At 39.3% G+C, this 15,430-nt stretch overlaps 1 protein-coding gene and 1 pseudogene across 3 annotated transcripts in view; one reads left to right on the forward strand and one right to left on the reverse strand.

The window, feature by feature from the left end:
- The first annotated feature begins 589 nt into the window (after positions 1-589).
- Positions 590-15,430, forward strand: part of LOC144581975 (uncharacterized) — an 89,990-nt gene continuing 75,149 nt past the window's right edge. For 2 of the 3 annotated variants that reach the window (XM_078368023.1, XM_078368027.1), the window contains exon 1: positions 590-794. The gene's annotated coding sequence lies outside the window, so the exon portion shown is untranslated. Of the gene's footprint in view, positions 805-15,430 lie in introns of all 3 variants that reach the window. The other variant, XM_078368024.1, reaches the window with a different exon arrangement.
- On the reverse strand, positions 14,755-14,848 carry LOC144581981 (small nucleolar RNA U13; annotated as a pseudogene).

Raw genomic sequence — 15,430 nt, forward strand, 5'->3', positions numbered from 1 at the left:
AGAACTAAATTTTAACGCAACAAAGGTGAGTCCATCTCCCCGCAACCACAGGCATCCAACCCAGGAACACCTCGCTCCGCCTGGACGGCTGAGGTGCAGCTGGAGGGGGACTGAAAGGGTCAGACCACGGGATTGTTTTCAACTTTGGGCTTTTACACAGCAGTTTTGAAGACAAAAGGGCTTTTCAGCTAGGTTTGGTTTACCGTTCCCCTCCTCCCAGGCCCAAGCTTGGTCCCCAATGTCCCCAGCAATGCTTTGGACGTCCCTCACTTTGCTGTTTTTTGGGGGGCCACTGCCCACCCCTAGGTTGCGTGCTGTCCCTCCTAGAGAGAGGTGGATGGCCATGACATTCCAGGGAGGAAAAAGGGAAGGGCGAAGGGGCAACGACACCCTTCTAAAGTTTCACCCCAGAAAGGCATCCCACTCTGCCCAGGAGGCGCCCTCAGGCTACAACCTTCCCGTGAGCCTCCTCCCTTTGCCCCGCCCCTCAGCACGGGGGAGGGGCGCTGTGCAGCCGGCGCTCTCTGATTGCCTGCCGCGTCAGGGTTCCAGCCGGGATTGTGCTGTGGGCAGCTGTCCGCGCCTGCGTGCACAACGTGGAGAACCAGCGTTGGGAGTTGCTGGAAGTTGGAGGCGAGGGAGCGGTCACTCGCAATGAGCGCGGTCGGCACTGGGCGCAAGGTGGAGAGCAGTCCCTAGTCTAAGCCTTTCCGTCGCCCTCCGGCACCGCCAGTACCACGGACTCCACCCTGCCGCGGCCCCTCGGCGATGCGGTGCAGCTGCCACTCGACCAAGTGGGTTCAGGTACCACGAGGCACCGAGGCGTCGGGCACGCACCCTCGCTGCCCTTTGTGGCCATGGTGCCACCAGACCGGGGGCCTGGGAGAGGGGTGGGGACTGCGGCCCGCCACTGCTGGAAGGGAGGGGAAGACAAGCCTGTCCCAGTGACCTCTCACTTCCGCTGGCCTCTTCTTTGCCTCCATGCCTCTGGGGCATGCGCCACAGACCCCCATCCATCGCCCAGGGCCGCGGTGATCCAGGCGTAGGTGCTGGCGACAGTCTCGGGGAGGGTCTTCATGTAGACTTGAGGGTGTGCGTGCTGGTCCCTGCCCTCTGCCGCAGTGGGGCTGGGACTCAGCTGTTGGGTCCCTTTGGGTGCACAGGCTGGGATGTAGACGGAGCAGAAGTCTGTGCTCCGGAGAGGCTGGCGTGGTAGTGCCTGCCTGGCAGGTGGCTCTGAACGACCCCCGGAAAGGCTGAGGCGTGGGTCTAGGCGTGAACGGTGCATTAGAGATGGTGTCGATGAGTGCGAGGGGCACAGAGAAGCTTAAGTGCTACTGCACTTTGGGGACAGTTTTCATTGAAGTGTGGTTTAAGGGAGACAGAGGCAACAGTTTCGGGGAAGGCCGAGATTATGAAGAAAAGTGAGAGGGAGTTGCAAACTTGCAGATGGAAGCAGCCACCCTTACCTCTTGGCCCAACCCTCAAAAAAGCACTTGGCAGTGTTCAGGAAAGGGTGGCATTTAAATGAGGCCAATTGAGTTTGATGGTTAAAGGGCCTAAGGATTACTGAGAAATCAACAATAATGTGACCAGAAAAGCAGCGCCATTTTTATTCAGCAAAGAAAGCTTGGAAGTATTTTGTTGGGAGAATTCAGCATAAGATTTTAAAAAGTTGTTGATGCTGGGTGTGGGAGGTAGAGTTAGGTGATTGCTCTAGCCCCAAGCTAAAGGTAGTTGACTTTGGAAATTTCGCTTACAATTGTTTGTAGCGTACTTAACCTAGAAGTAAGTGTTTGCACTTTACAAGGGATACTGCTTCACTGTACTTAGCTGGAATGTACACATGTTGTTTATTCTTAGGTGATTTCATTTATAATACAGATTCTCTCTCATCCAGACTGCTTTTCCTAGCAGCAAGCTGACATTAGTGTACAGGCTGCCCTGTGCTTTACTCTTAAATAAACTTATGTGGAGCAAGTGTCAAATACAAAATAATTAAATAGAAAAAAATAATTCTGCCTTCTGTTGAAATCTCTTATTGCAGTCATGCCCACCTATCTTTAACAGCAGTTATAATGTGTATCCTGGGAATAAAGTATTGGTAATGAAATTAATCATGTATTTGAAGAAAATACTGTTTTCTGTTTATTAATAAATTGATCAGAATTTAGTGTTTTTCATCTTCTCAGCCCTGTGGGAGATCATCTCTGTTTTCCACCCTGCCATGCACTGTAACATGTCACACTCCTGATTTAAATGGGTTGCTGCCAGTTTATTAGCAAATGCAGAATAGGTGTCTGTAAAAAAAACATATTGATGATGAGGAGCAAGGGAGATAGCCATATACATTTACATTTCTTTTAGGGAGACTGGCCTGTGTTCATATTCTCTCTTTCTCTTCCCCCTTTCTTTCCTTTCTCCGAACCCAGTGTCTGCCATAGGCTTACCCCTCCCTCCCATGCCGAACTATTTTCTTTGTTATGCTAATAATACCTTTTTCATAGTAATGAACTCATTTAAACATCTCAGCAACCAGAGAAAGTTCTTTTCAGTACTGAAATAATCAGGAGAATCATGGGAAGGAGACAGGACTTAAAACTTTTTGACATGTCTTTGTTTAGCTGAAGGTCTTGAGTTTGTAGCTTGGGACTACTATCAATTTGTACAGTCATGTATAGCCCTAATTTGTGTAGTACAGTTATGTGCTGCATTGTGCCAGTGAGGTCATCAGAGCTCATATATCATTTTGGTCCTATGGATTATAAGGGAGCTCAAAAATTTCCATATCCTAGTGAAGCTGTAGTATTCATAATTTCTTAGTTGCTCATGTTTTTTGTGGTGATGCTGGTGTAAACAAATTTACTGTGCAGCCAGTCCCTGTAGAAGTGTAGCATATGCAATTATGTACAGTACATAATACTTGATAACATTATATACATTATTGGTTTGTGTATTTTCTACCCATTTTATCATTGTTTTAGTGTGTACTTCTGTTGATTTAAAAGAAAAGTTAACTATAGAACAGCCTGAGGCAGGTCTTTCAGGAAATATTTCAGAAGAAGGCACTGTCATAATAGCAGGTGAGAGCTACATGCGTGTTGTTACCCCTGAAAACCTTTCAGTACAATGAGATTGGAGGTGGGAGACAGTGATGTGCATGATCTGGACCCTGTGTAGGCCTAGGCTAGTGGGTGTTTGTGTCTTAGTTTTTAAGAAAAAGTTTCAAAATTAAAAATAGAACAAAGCTTATAGAATTAGGATATAAGAAAAGAATATTTTATACAGATGTACAATGTGTGTTTTAAGCTAAGTGCAATTATAGAAGAGTTTAAAATTTGTAAAATAAAAAAAGTTACAGTAAGCCAAGGTTAACTGAAGAAAGAAGAACTTTTCAGTGTAGCCTAAGTGTAAAGTCTTTATAAAGTCAATAGTGGTGTAGAGCAATGTCTGAATTGTAGTGGTGTAGAGCAATGTAGAGTAATGAATGTTAATTCATTAACCACCCACTTCCCCACAACAACTTTTAGTCCCGCAGTCTCCATTCATGGGGAGTGCCCTATATAGATATACCACTTTTTATCTTTTATGCTGTATTTTTACAGTAACTTTTCTATGTTTAGGTACATACATACTATAGTATTCATTACAGTAAGCTGCTATATAGGTCTGTAACCTAGGAGTAATAGACTGTACCATCTATGTGCATGTGTAGTAGGCTAGACTCTCTAGGTTTGTGTAGGTCCACTGTGATGTCCACAGTGAATTGCCTAATGATGCATTTTTAAGAATGTACTTCCATTATTAAGCAACACGTGAGTATATTTACAGTTTCTATTTGAGCAAGTTTTGAGAATATTTGGTTAATACCACATAAGCCTTAACTTTTCATACTGATACTTGTTTCTTTGAAGTAACTAAGAATTGACTTGCTTGTTGATGAAGTTCTTGAAATGACTAAAAACTCATATTGTAAAATTGGATGAATAAAATCATTTAGCTATCATTTTTAAATTGAGCATTTTAGAGAACATGGGACATTTTTATAATGTAAATAGTCCAGGTTGAGAAAAAGCTTAGGAATTTGTTGTAATCAAATAGTGTGAGTCCGCAGGAAAAAGGCAAATCAGGAAATGAAAAGTGCAAAAATACAACATAGAAGTATGTTGATTTGGTGTGTGCAAATTAACAGTGTTTTGAAAAATTAGAAAATTATAGAAGTAGTCGTTTAATGTCAGATGAAGAAAAGGACTTTAGTGTAACAAAAGCAGTTAACTTTTTACTAGAGTAAGTATAGAATTTATGAGATGATAGAAATTATTGGTCCATATGGAATGTAAGAACATGCCTTGTGGGGCCAGGTAGCAGAAGGGAGGAAGTGTTTTGCAGTAAGGCTGAGGCCAGGGAAGGAAAAGGATCAAAAGATCTTGCAATTGACTCCTGTGTTGTTTAATCATTACTGAGAATTCCAGAGTGACCTTGAGGTAGCCATAGTATTTGTTCAGTAGGCCTTAAATCTTAGTAAAAGATCTATTATCAAGTGAGGTGACACCATGCTATAAGATATAAAGTATCTAGCATCTGAGGTTTGCCTTTGTAGGCCTTGCTTTTCAGATGATTTTATTTCTAGGGTAATGTTTAGTAGGTGATTTTGATTAAAGGAAAATATGGAGAGAAGGTTTTGAGGAAGGAATTGAACTAAGGGAGAGCTGTGCCATGAAAAGGGCCAGATGTGTGATTTAGAAGACATCAGATATCATCGAGCATGTTTGTGTTCTTTGTTAGTTTCTGATGTGCTGATGTTCAGTTCATCTGAAACTTGAAAAGTAAGGTGGGCTGGGCGAGGTGTCTCAGGCCTGTAATCCCAGCACTTTGGGAGGCTGGGGGAGGCAAATCACCTGAGGTCAGGAGTCCAAGACCAGCCTGACAAAAATGGTGAAACCCCGTCTTTACTAGAAATACAAAAATTAGCCGGGCATGGTGGTGCATGCCTGTAATCCCAGCTACTCAGGAGGCTGAGGCAGGAGAATCACATGAACCCAGGAGGTGGAGGTTGCAGTGAGCAAATTGCATTCCATCCTGGGCAACAGGAGTGAAAATCTGTCTCATGATGGGAGGGGGAAGTAAGGCAGAATGAATCAAGTATTTCATAACGTTTTTGCTGTTTGTGAGCAGATTCCTTTTCTTATAATGTAAATATGTTTGACATTTTTGCATTTTCAATTTCATTTGTGTTTACACTAGTGTATTATGTACGTTAACAGGGAACTGAATTTTTTTCATCTGATTTAGAAAGTAATACATGTTTATGGTATAAAATTTATAAAAGAAAGATGTATAACTATGAAAGTTTGAAAATCACTTATTTTTCTTCACTCCAGGGAAAACTTCTGTTAATTTTTTTTAGAATGTGTGTGTATATTGAAACAGAATTAGAGTCACACTGAATATAAAGTTATTCTAACACAGCCACCATATCATGAGGAATCTCGGGGCACATAAAGATGCCTTGTGTTGGTGCTTGAACCTACAGGCCCAGCTAAAGTCTCAGCCAGCATTTACCATCTGACATGTAAGTGAGTGAGCCTTTAGATAATACCAGTCACTGGCTACTGGCAAAGAGAGAAGTAATGAATTGTCCATGCTGATCCATGTCCAAATTGCAGATTCCAGAGCTAATGAAATGTTAGTGTTTTCAGCCACCAAATTTTAAGTCATAAGAGTATTCATTTGGTAATCATATATTTTAAAACAGTTGTAATTGAAGTATAACATATATAGAGAAATGCATAGATCTTAAGTGTGCAGTTTAATCAATTTTGAGAAACATGTACATGTATGGAACTCATACTGTGTAACCCTTGTAAAGATGAACATGGTACACCAGAGTAAACAAGGTGTAAGTATTAGATAATGAGTAAAAGAGATTGGGAGGCCTTTGGTTTAAGAAAAATATCATAGGAAGCCATCGAATTTCTAGAAATACACTTTGTGTTTTAGAAGAGTTTTAAATTTACAGAAAGTTGTGAAAATAGTAGAGTTTTCAAAAAGTTACATTCAGTTTTTATCTTGTTAAACTGTTACATTAGTGTGGTCATTTGTCACATTTAGTGAAGTAATATTGATACATTATTATTGACTAAATTTATACATGATTGATTTCTTTAGTTTTTACTTAAGGTCTCTATCAGTTAGCTGCCATAACAAAATTCCATAGACTGAGTGGATTAAACAAAAGAAATTTGTTTTCAAAGATCTGGAGGTGAAAAGTCTGAGATTGGGTGCCAGAATGGTTGGGTTCCAGTGAGGAGTCTCTTCCTCACTTGCACACAGCACAGTCCCCTTTCCTAGGTGTGTTCTCACCAGAAGAGAGAAAGAACAAGCTCTCTGTGTCTCTTTATAAGAGCACTAATCCCATCAGACCAGGGCCCTGCCCTCATGACTTCATCTAATGCTGATTACCTCCCAAACACCCTAGCTCCAGATACTATTACATTCGAGGTTAAAGCTTCAGCATATGAGTATTCTGGGCAGGACACAAACATTCAGTTTATAATAAGGTCCTTTTTTGTGTTCCTGGATCTTATACAGGCTACCATATTACATTTAGTCGTTGTGTCTCCTTAGCTTTCTTTAGACTGTGGCGGTTTCTCAGACTTTTCTTTGTTTTTTGTTGACCTTGTCAAGTTTGATGACTACTGGTCATGTATTTTGTAGAATATCCCTCAAGTGGGATTTATCTAATGTGTTGCTCATAATATGTCTGGGTTTATGGATGCCTGGGAGGAGGACCAAAAAGATGAAGTGTCCTTTTCATCACATTATACAAAGGAAAGGGTGTGTACTTTCAATGTGACTGCTCACTGTTGATGTTGATTTGATCACTTGACTGAGATAGTGAAGCAGAATAATTTCCCTGAACGCTTTGCTGGTGGGAACTGGGATGTGGGTGCTGTAAGTAGCACTTAGGCGCTGGCAGGGGCAGACTGCAGACTCCACTCACTAGAACTCCCTGTGCTCAATCCGTCGTGGGAGGGAACATGCAGGTAAGCGTGTGCAGGAGCTGGGGTGAGTGCTTTTGGGTGCTGGGAGGAGCAAAACTCTGTGCAGGCCCTGAGGCCCCAGAAGGAGTGTTACAATCCATGCTCTTTTAGCTTTACTACCCATGGACAGTTTAAGTGTTAACAGCTCAGTGGAAGGTAAGTGTGACAGCCTTTGACAGCAACCTGGAAGATAAATGGCTGTTGGAATATGAGAAGGGGTGGATATGAATGATACTCTTTTTGACTGTGTTAAGTTTCAGATGCTGGCTAGACTTTGAAGTAGAAATGTGAAGAACATTGAAGATGTCAATCTGAAGTTCAGGGAATAGGGCAGGACTCAAGATTCTATTTGGACATTACATATTTTATTTTTAAAGAATTCCATTGTATTTTTCAGAGTAAGAATCTCATCTGATAGAATAAAGTGCCTATGGTACTTTGAGTAGAATGATGAGAAAAATTTTAATCAGAAATTTTTTTTTTCTGAAAGCATTGTGAATAAAAATAAGAGTAAAATATAGGTGATTTTCAGTGAGCCTCAGTGACCTGTCTGTATCTGACCTGAGTCCCAGCTGATATAGCCAGTTGACAACAGAAAATTTAGAATTTGATTTGCATGTTTTAAAACTATTGAGAAGATGAATTAGACATTTTAATTTCTCCCCCCACCCCATAAGAAACCATGTGGATATATTTTTGACCCTTACTTTTTTTTTCTTCTTAGCGGGAAAGCAGTCAGAAGTGGGAGGCCTTGCCACAAACTGTATACTGTGTAGCCACCAGCTGCTTCTTTCTTGAGGCAGAACACTGGCCCTCAGTGCCTCTTTCTGCTTCTTCTTGTTCAGACAACTGAGGACTGCCCCTGTCCTGTCTGACTCCTCCTGTCGTGGTGAGAAATATAGAAAGGCTGAGGGATTGATATTATTTGGCTCCATATTTTAGAAAGATATTTGGTAGTTACATAAAGTACATCTAGTTTGACCAGTACCACTTATAACTTTAAATTGTGGTACAGAAATTGATCCTTTATTATTTAGAAAATATAAAGTAAAGTTAATAATACTGAGAGAATTCATGATTCTTTCCTTTTGCCTTCCCTGTCCTTTAGTTCTTTATTTATTTTCACAGCTTTTGTACTGGCTCATCTTCCCTTTCCTGGGGAGTTGATTTTAAAAATTAGATTTGCAGGAGCTTATCCTTTTAGAGGATAATGAAAACCACTTGTACTTGAACTTAAGGAATTTTTTTTTAAGTTCCCTGTGTACCCTTTCAGAACACATCCCAGAGAGGAGAGATTTCTGCAATATTGTGTCAACAATTTTCTTTCTTTCTTCAAGTGTTATCCACAAATGTATATATGTATGTGGTAAAAAGCATGAAATTTGCCATATTAACCATCTTTAAGTGGGTAGTTCAGTAGTGATGAGTGTATTCACAACATTGAATACTAGATCTCCACATTTTCATCTTACAGAAATGAAACTGTATATTAATTAATCAACTCTCTCTCTCTATTTCCCCCAGGCCCAGCAGCTGGCCTTTTGTTTCTATGGATTTGACTATTCTAGATACTTCCTATAAGTGGAAACTTACAGCATCTGTCTTTTTGTGAGTGGCATATCTGAGTTAGCATGTCTTCAGGGTTCATCCATGTTGTCACATATGTTATACGACTCATAAAAGCCAGAATTTCTTTTCTTTTGAAAAGCTGAATAATATTCCATTTATAAAGTTCTTAATCTTCATGTGGCTGAATTTATAACATTTATATTAGCAGTGTTTTTATACCTAGTTTAGAAAATTCTTCTGTATCCTAAGATTATAAAGATAGCCTCCTATATTTTTAAGAAATATTTTTTCTTTGTTTTAAAACAAGATTAAATTTACAGGAAGGTTATCAGTACAATTCAGATAACATTTACTAATCCCTGAACCATTTGCTAATCAGTTGATGACTTGATGACTCATTGCTTCCAAATATTTTAGTGGCATTTTCTAAAGACATTCTTCTGTGTGATATAAAAATGACCATTAAAATTAGAGAATTAATACATTTCTACCATCACATCTTCAACTTTATTCAAACTTTACTGGTTAACTGATCAAATTCTGTTTAACAACAGGATCTAGTTGGAATCACAGGTTGCATTTGATTCTAAACTCTCCTTAGTCTCGTTACATCTAGACCACTCCCTTTATTAAATTGAGATGTATTCCTTTCTCTTCTATTTTTCTGGGAGGGATTGTTTAAAACCAGTGTTAATTCTTTCTAAAAAATTTGATAGAATTCTTTAATAAAGCCATCTAGGCCAAGTTTTTTTTTTTTTGTTTTGTTTTTGGTGGGGAGGTGGAGGATGGAGTTTTGCTCTTGTTTCCAAGGCTGGAGTGCAATGGTATGACCTTGGCTCATTGCAGCCTCCACCTCCTGGGTTCAAGGATTCTCCTGCCTCTGACTCCTGAGTAGCTGGGATTACAGGCACTCACTACCACGCCCAGCTAATATTTTGTATTTTGAGTAGAGAAGGGTTTCACCATGTTTGTCAGAGTGGTCTTGAATTCCTGACCTCAGGTGATCCACTTACCTCAGCCTCCCAAAGTGCTGGAATTACAGGTATGAGCCACCGCACCTCACTGGCCTAGAGATGTTTATGGGATTTTAAATTACAAAGTCAGTTTTCTTAACAGTTACAGGGTTATTTAAATTCATGTCGGGTGAGTTGTAGTTTGTGTTTTTTCTGGAATTGGTGCATTTCATCTGAGAAATTCCATTTTAGCTAATCTATGTGCAGCTTTATTCTTCTTTACCTGGTATAGACATATTTTCAATGAAAAGATAATCTAATACATATATTTATAAAAATAAATGCATATTTTATATTTGTATCATGTAATTTTATATCTGTATTATATATTTTGGATCAAGCTCTAGATGTAGCCAAGATCTCAGGGGCAGGCTATATTCAGCACTGATGGGAGACTCAGTGACCTGTAAAGTTTGTGTATCTACACACTTCAGAGTTTGCTCTGCATGAGTCTCTGACCATGCAAATAGCTATGCTGATGCCATATTGTGCTGACACCTCATTCCATTTCAGATTTTTTCCATGACTTATTCAAAATAATGTGACACAGTGCAAATCAGCTTTGCTTAGAGTCTCTGTAGGGGTTGCAGAGAAGTAATTAGGAAATCAGAAATCAGTATGGTCAGTGTTGTGATGAGGAGGCAACGGGTCCTCATGAGAACACAGGGAAGAGGTATCTCTCTTATTCTCTGCATCTCTGGTACCTAGTACAGTACCTTGCACATAGTAGGTTCTCATTAAGTCTTTGTTGAATGAATGAATAAACTCAGAACTGGGTGATCACAAGGTCACTTTTGGAGAGAACTTGTGTCTGAGCCAAGTTAGTGATACCTATGGGCAGTAGATGAGTGGAGGGAATTCTCTCATGTGGATGCAATAATATGCAGTGTTGTAGAAGGACAGAAAGCTTAGCTATCTAAATAGTTGTCTAAAGCTGTCTATTTGAAGTGGGAAGTGGTTTCCTAAAGTGATTGCAGACTGAGGGCTAAGAAGAAATAACTCTGACCAAAGTATGTATTGGGCAAGGTTAGCTAAGAACCAGAATTGATTTTTATGAATTAGCATTTCTGGTTCTGGCTGTTGTGTTTACCATTACTAGGTTTAGTTTCTAACATGTCTTAAAAATAATGCTCTCCAAATGAATAAGAAGTATTTTTTTGTGAAGCATGGTACAGTTTTCTCTGGCTCTTACCTACTAGTCTTATTCATACTATCTTTGCTTTAAAACAATACTTTTTTATGTTCTAAATATATCTGTGATAAATCATGAGTTTACCACTAATAATGGTGGCTCATATTGTTGTGTTCTCATATGCCAGGTATTGAGACACTGCCATGAGTTATTTCATTTAATATGGACAGTGGCCTGTCTGTAAGAAAATCAAACCTAGGGCTCCCATTATACAGAAGTGGCAATTAAGGTTTGGGGAAGTTAAATTTTGTGTTCCCCAGGTCACTCAAGTAAGCCTGGGACTCACATTTGAATCTAAGTCTGTCTGACTTCATTTAACTACTGAGCTATGTGTGCTCTTTCCAATGTTTCATATGTCTTTTTATTTAAAAATTCCCAGAATTTAGTTTTACTTGTGTATATATTCTTAGAAAGTTTATCAGTTAAGTAGGGAAAGAGTTTGTAGTGAAGTAACATATTAAGACCCTCCTAAAAGCAAATTACAGAAACCCACTTTAAACTAGCCAGCATGGCTGGACACAGATGCTCCAACAATAATTACAGTGTTCTTCCTCTCTGTGTCTCCTCCTTTCTCACCTTCCTCTTTCCCCCTCCTTTATCCCACTGCCCCACTCCCTCTCTCATTCTGCTTTTATTAGTGTTAGCCTATTCTCTCTTGTCACAGAAGGAGCCCCAGTTGAAACCAGCTTTACCCATTATCCGAGGAAGAGAAAGCATCTTCTCTGGGAGCTCTGGCAGAAATGCCCTGGGGAATACTCTTGGTCATGGGGACTGGGGGCTGTGAGAGGACTTTGTGAGCCATATGGAATGTAGCTGTTGGGGTGACAACATGTCCATACTTCATCTTGATAAGACATGTTATTTGATGGTTGAAAGCTATAATTATTTAAAGATAATGCACAATATAGTTTAATATCATTATCAAGATATAGTTCACATACCATAGGACTCACCCATTTAAAGTGTACAGTTCAATGGTTTTAATGTAGTCAGAGTTGTAGAGCTATCACCACTGTCTAATCTGAAACATTTCCATCAGAAAAAGAAATTTTGTACCCATTCACAGTCACTCCCTATTTTTCCCAAATTTTTCAGCCTTAAGCAACCACTCATATACTTTCTGTCTCTATAGATTTGCCTATTTTAGATGTTTTATTTAAGTGCAATCAGATGACTTGTGGTCTTTTGTGTCTGACTTCCTTCATTAGCATGTTTTCAAGGTTTATCTATCTTTGCATATCATCATACATTTTTTATTAATCGTGAAATGTTATTCCATTATATGGATATACCACATTTTATTTGTCTCTCTGTTGTTGATGGACATTTGGGTTGTTTTTATGTTTTTTGCAAGTATGAACAATGCTGCTGTGAACATTTGCGTAGAAGCTTTTGTGTAGATCTGTTTTTACTTCTTCTGTGTGTATACCTAGGAGTGGAATTACTGGTTCATATGATAACTATACCTGACATTTTGAGGAACTGTCTTCCAAAGTGATTCTATTATTTTACATTCTCACCAGCAGTGTGTGAGGGTTCCAGTTTCTTTACATTCTTTTCAACCGTTACTATCTTTTTGATTATAGGCATCTTGGTGGCTGTGAAGTGGTATAATGCATATTTTATAAAAGACCATTTTGTTTGTTAAATAATGGTCTGTTTACTTGTCATCTTACCTTGTATGGGAGCTTTCCCAGAGGGTTCTGAACCTGCTCCTTCTCAGTCCATCCAGCCAACTAGGTAGGCAGACCATGCTGATCCAAGGATTAAAAGTATATGTTTACTTTTCTTTTTCTTTGTAAATTTTATTATTTACAAATCTAGACAGGGATTATTCTTATTTTTATATTAAGAAACATGTTATAAATGCCAGAATTTACTTGGTTGAAGATAAAACAGGGATTCATATTTAGGGTGTATTAGGTGGTAGAAAGCTGCTTGCTTCAGATCTGCAGTGTCAGCCTACTTTGACATGATAGGTGGCATTCAGATGACACACATTCCCACTCACGTTCACTGTGTTGTATGTAGTTCCTAGCAAACTAGTTGTATCTCTGCTGCTTTTTTCTTAGAAATGTGAGGGCAAGAGTAATGTCTTAGGAATAATCTTGATTATTCATGAATGATTATTCATGAACTTGACTATTGTAATTTTCATTAGTATAAATTACTTGCAGCACACCAAAAACCGAGCTGCTTTTTTATGATTCACAGTGGTTGCTTCTAACCACTTTATTATAGCAACATTCGCTATCAGCCCTGTAGTGCTATTTAGCGTTCACCTTGGCATCAGTATAAAATTTGATACTCTCATGCACAGACAGATGGTCTTCCATTGGTGGCTTTCTCCCTAGCCCTAGAGCTGTCTGTGTATCCAGACTCCATATTGAGTCTTGCCTCCTCAGCACAATGTAAGAGAATCTATGTTGATCACACCTTATGGGAAAATCTATGTTGATTTCTTGCCACCCATTTGCCACATATCACTGCATAACTTGAAAGCCAAGAACTTGTGATTTAGAATTGCTGTTCAGATCATGCTTAATATTTTCATGGCATCAAGCAAAAGCAAGAAGAGATTACACATATTAGCAGTATGCTCTAAATGTGGAAGTAATACGGTGAGCTCCATGAGATAAAACAGGAGCTTGCAGGTATTTAACAATACATATTATTTTAAGCTGATAATATACCAGTAATAGTTGCTGGGGGATACAATGAACCAACTGGATAAATATCTCTGTCCTTATAAAATGTACATCCCAGTGATTAATGATTTATGAGATCATTTATAATGTGTAAAAACCAGGTAAAAAATCTTGTGATTTTATTGGTAGCAGTGTCTGAAAGCTTTGAAATTCTAAAAAAGAAAATAAAGAAATTAAAAATGTTTAAATTGGGCCAGGCGCGGTGGCTCACACCTATAATCCCAGCACTTTGGGAGGCCTAGGCGGGTGGATCATGAGGTCAAGAGATCGAGACCATCCTGGTCGACATAGGTGAAACCCCGTTTCTACTAAAACTACAAAAATTAGCTGGACATGGTGGTGCGTGCCTGTAGTCCCAGCTACTCGGGAGGCCGAGGCAGGAGAATTGCCTGAACCCAGAATGCAGAGGTTACCATGAGCCGCGATTATGCCATTGCACTCCAGTCTGGGTAACAACAGTGAAACTCTGTCTCAAAAAAAAAAAAAAAGTTTAAATTGGTACATTTACATACTATATTATGTAAGTGACTATTTGCTAAATATCCCAAAGGTAAGGTATTAGAGATCGCAATTTAATCATTAAAAGTAAATACTTTTTATATTTACCTTATCCTTATCAAAAAGTGTGCTATTGTAGTGACAGGCCATGCAATCTCAAAATCAACAATATTCATGTAAATTGATAAGTTGATATTATATCAAATAGAAATCTCATGATAATGAGGCAGGCCAGTCGTTGAATTTTTCAGTTTTTTCAGAAGCATAATTTGAAGACTTGTAAAATTAATAGGACAGCTGAAATTGAAATTTATTTTTGAACATCAGACAGATAATGTACTGATGTAAAAAGGTTTAAGGAAGGAGATTTGGAATCTTGTAGAATTAATTGGACAGTTGAAATTGACCTTTTTTTTTTTTTTTTGGAGACGAAGTTTCGCTGCTGTTACCCAGACTGGAGTGCAATGGCACTATCTCGGCTCACTGAAACCTCTGCCTCCTCGGTTGAAACAATTCTTCTGCCTTAGCCTCCCGAGTAGCTGGGACTACAGGCACGCACCACCATGCCCAGCTAATTTTTTGTATTTTTAGTAGAGACGGGGTTTCACCTATGTCGACCAGGATGGTCTCGATCTCTTGACCTCCTGATCCACCCGCCTCGGCCTCCCAAAGGGCTGGGATTATAGGCGTGAGCCACCGCGCCCGGCCTGAAATTGACCTTTATTTTTAAACGTCAGACTGGTAATGTGCTGATGTTGTAAAAATGTTCACACTTAGGTTTGAGTGTGGAAACCCAATCGTCATACTTAGGAATTAAAAAAGAACTAAAATAGACGTAAAAAAAATGCACATGGGTACTTTTTAACCAGTAGTACCAGGCACCCAAAAATTAATGCTTTCAAGATCACAGTTCTTATTTGGGCTAGTGCTTCTGATAGGCATAGCAGGAATGAATGAATGAATTTATTAACATATATAATAAATAAGTAAAGAACTTTACAAGATAATTTGAGATAGTGATAAGTACCATAACATCAGTAAAATGGGGTCTATGATAAGTGAATTAAATATTTACTTGAATACCTGATACATTTCCAAACTTATTGTGGTCGAAGGGCTCCTGATTCCCCTCACCACCAGCTTCTCACTAGGGGATGCTTCTGTAGATTGTGAGGTTTGGGAAGCTTTTGAAGACGTTATTTGAGTTGAGATATGAATGATGAAGTATCTATATGCATTCCAGGTATGGAGGTGGCAAAGCATTGGTTTTGGGGTGGAAATTAGTTTAGGGTGTTTGAGACTGTCAGTAGGAAATGTTGGAATGTATCCAGAGAAGAAATAGTAGTAGATGAGGCTAGAGAGGTGGAAAGGGCCTTGATATTTTAGGGTAGAATAAGGAGTTAGGAT

Source organism: Callithrix jacchus, chromosome 3 (assembly GCF_049354715.1).
Source record: "Callithrix jacchus isolate 240 chromosome 3, calJac240_pri, whole genome shotgun sequence".
Lineage (NCBI taxonomy): Eukaryota > Metazoa > Chordata > Mammalia > Primates > Cebidae > Callithrix > Callithrix jacchus.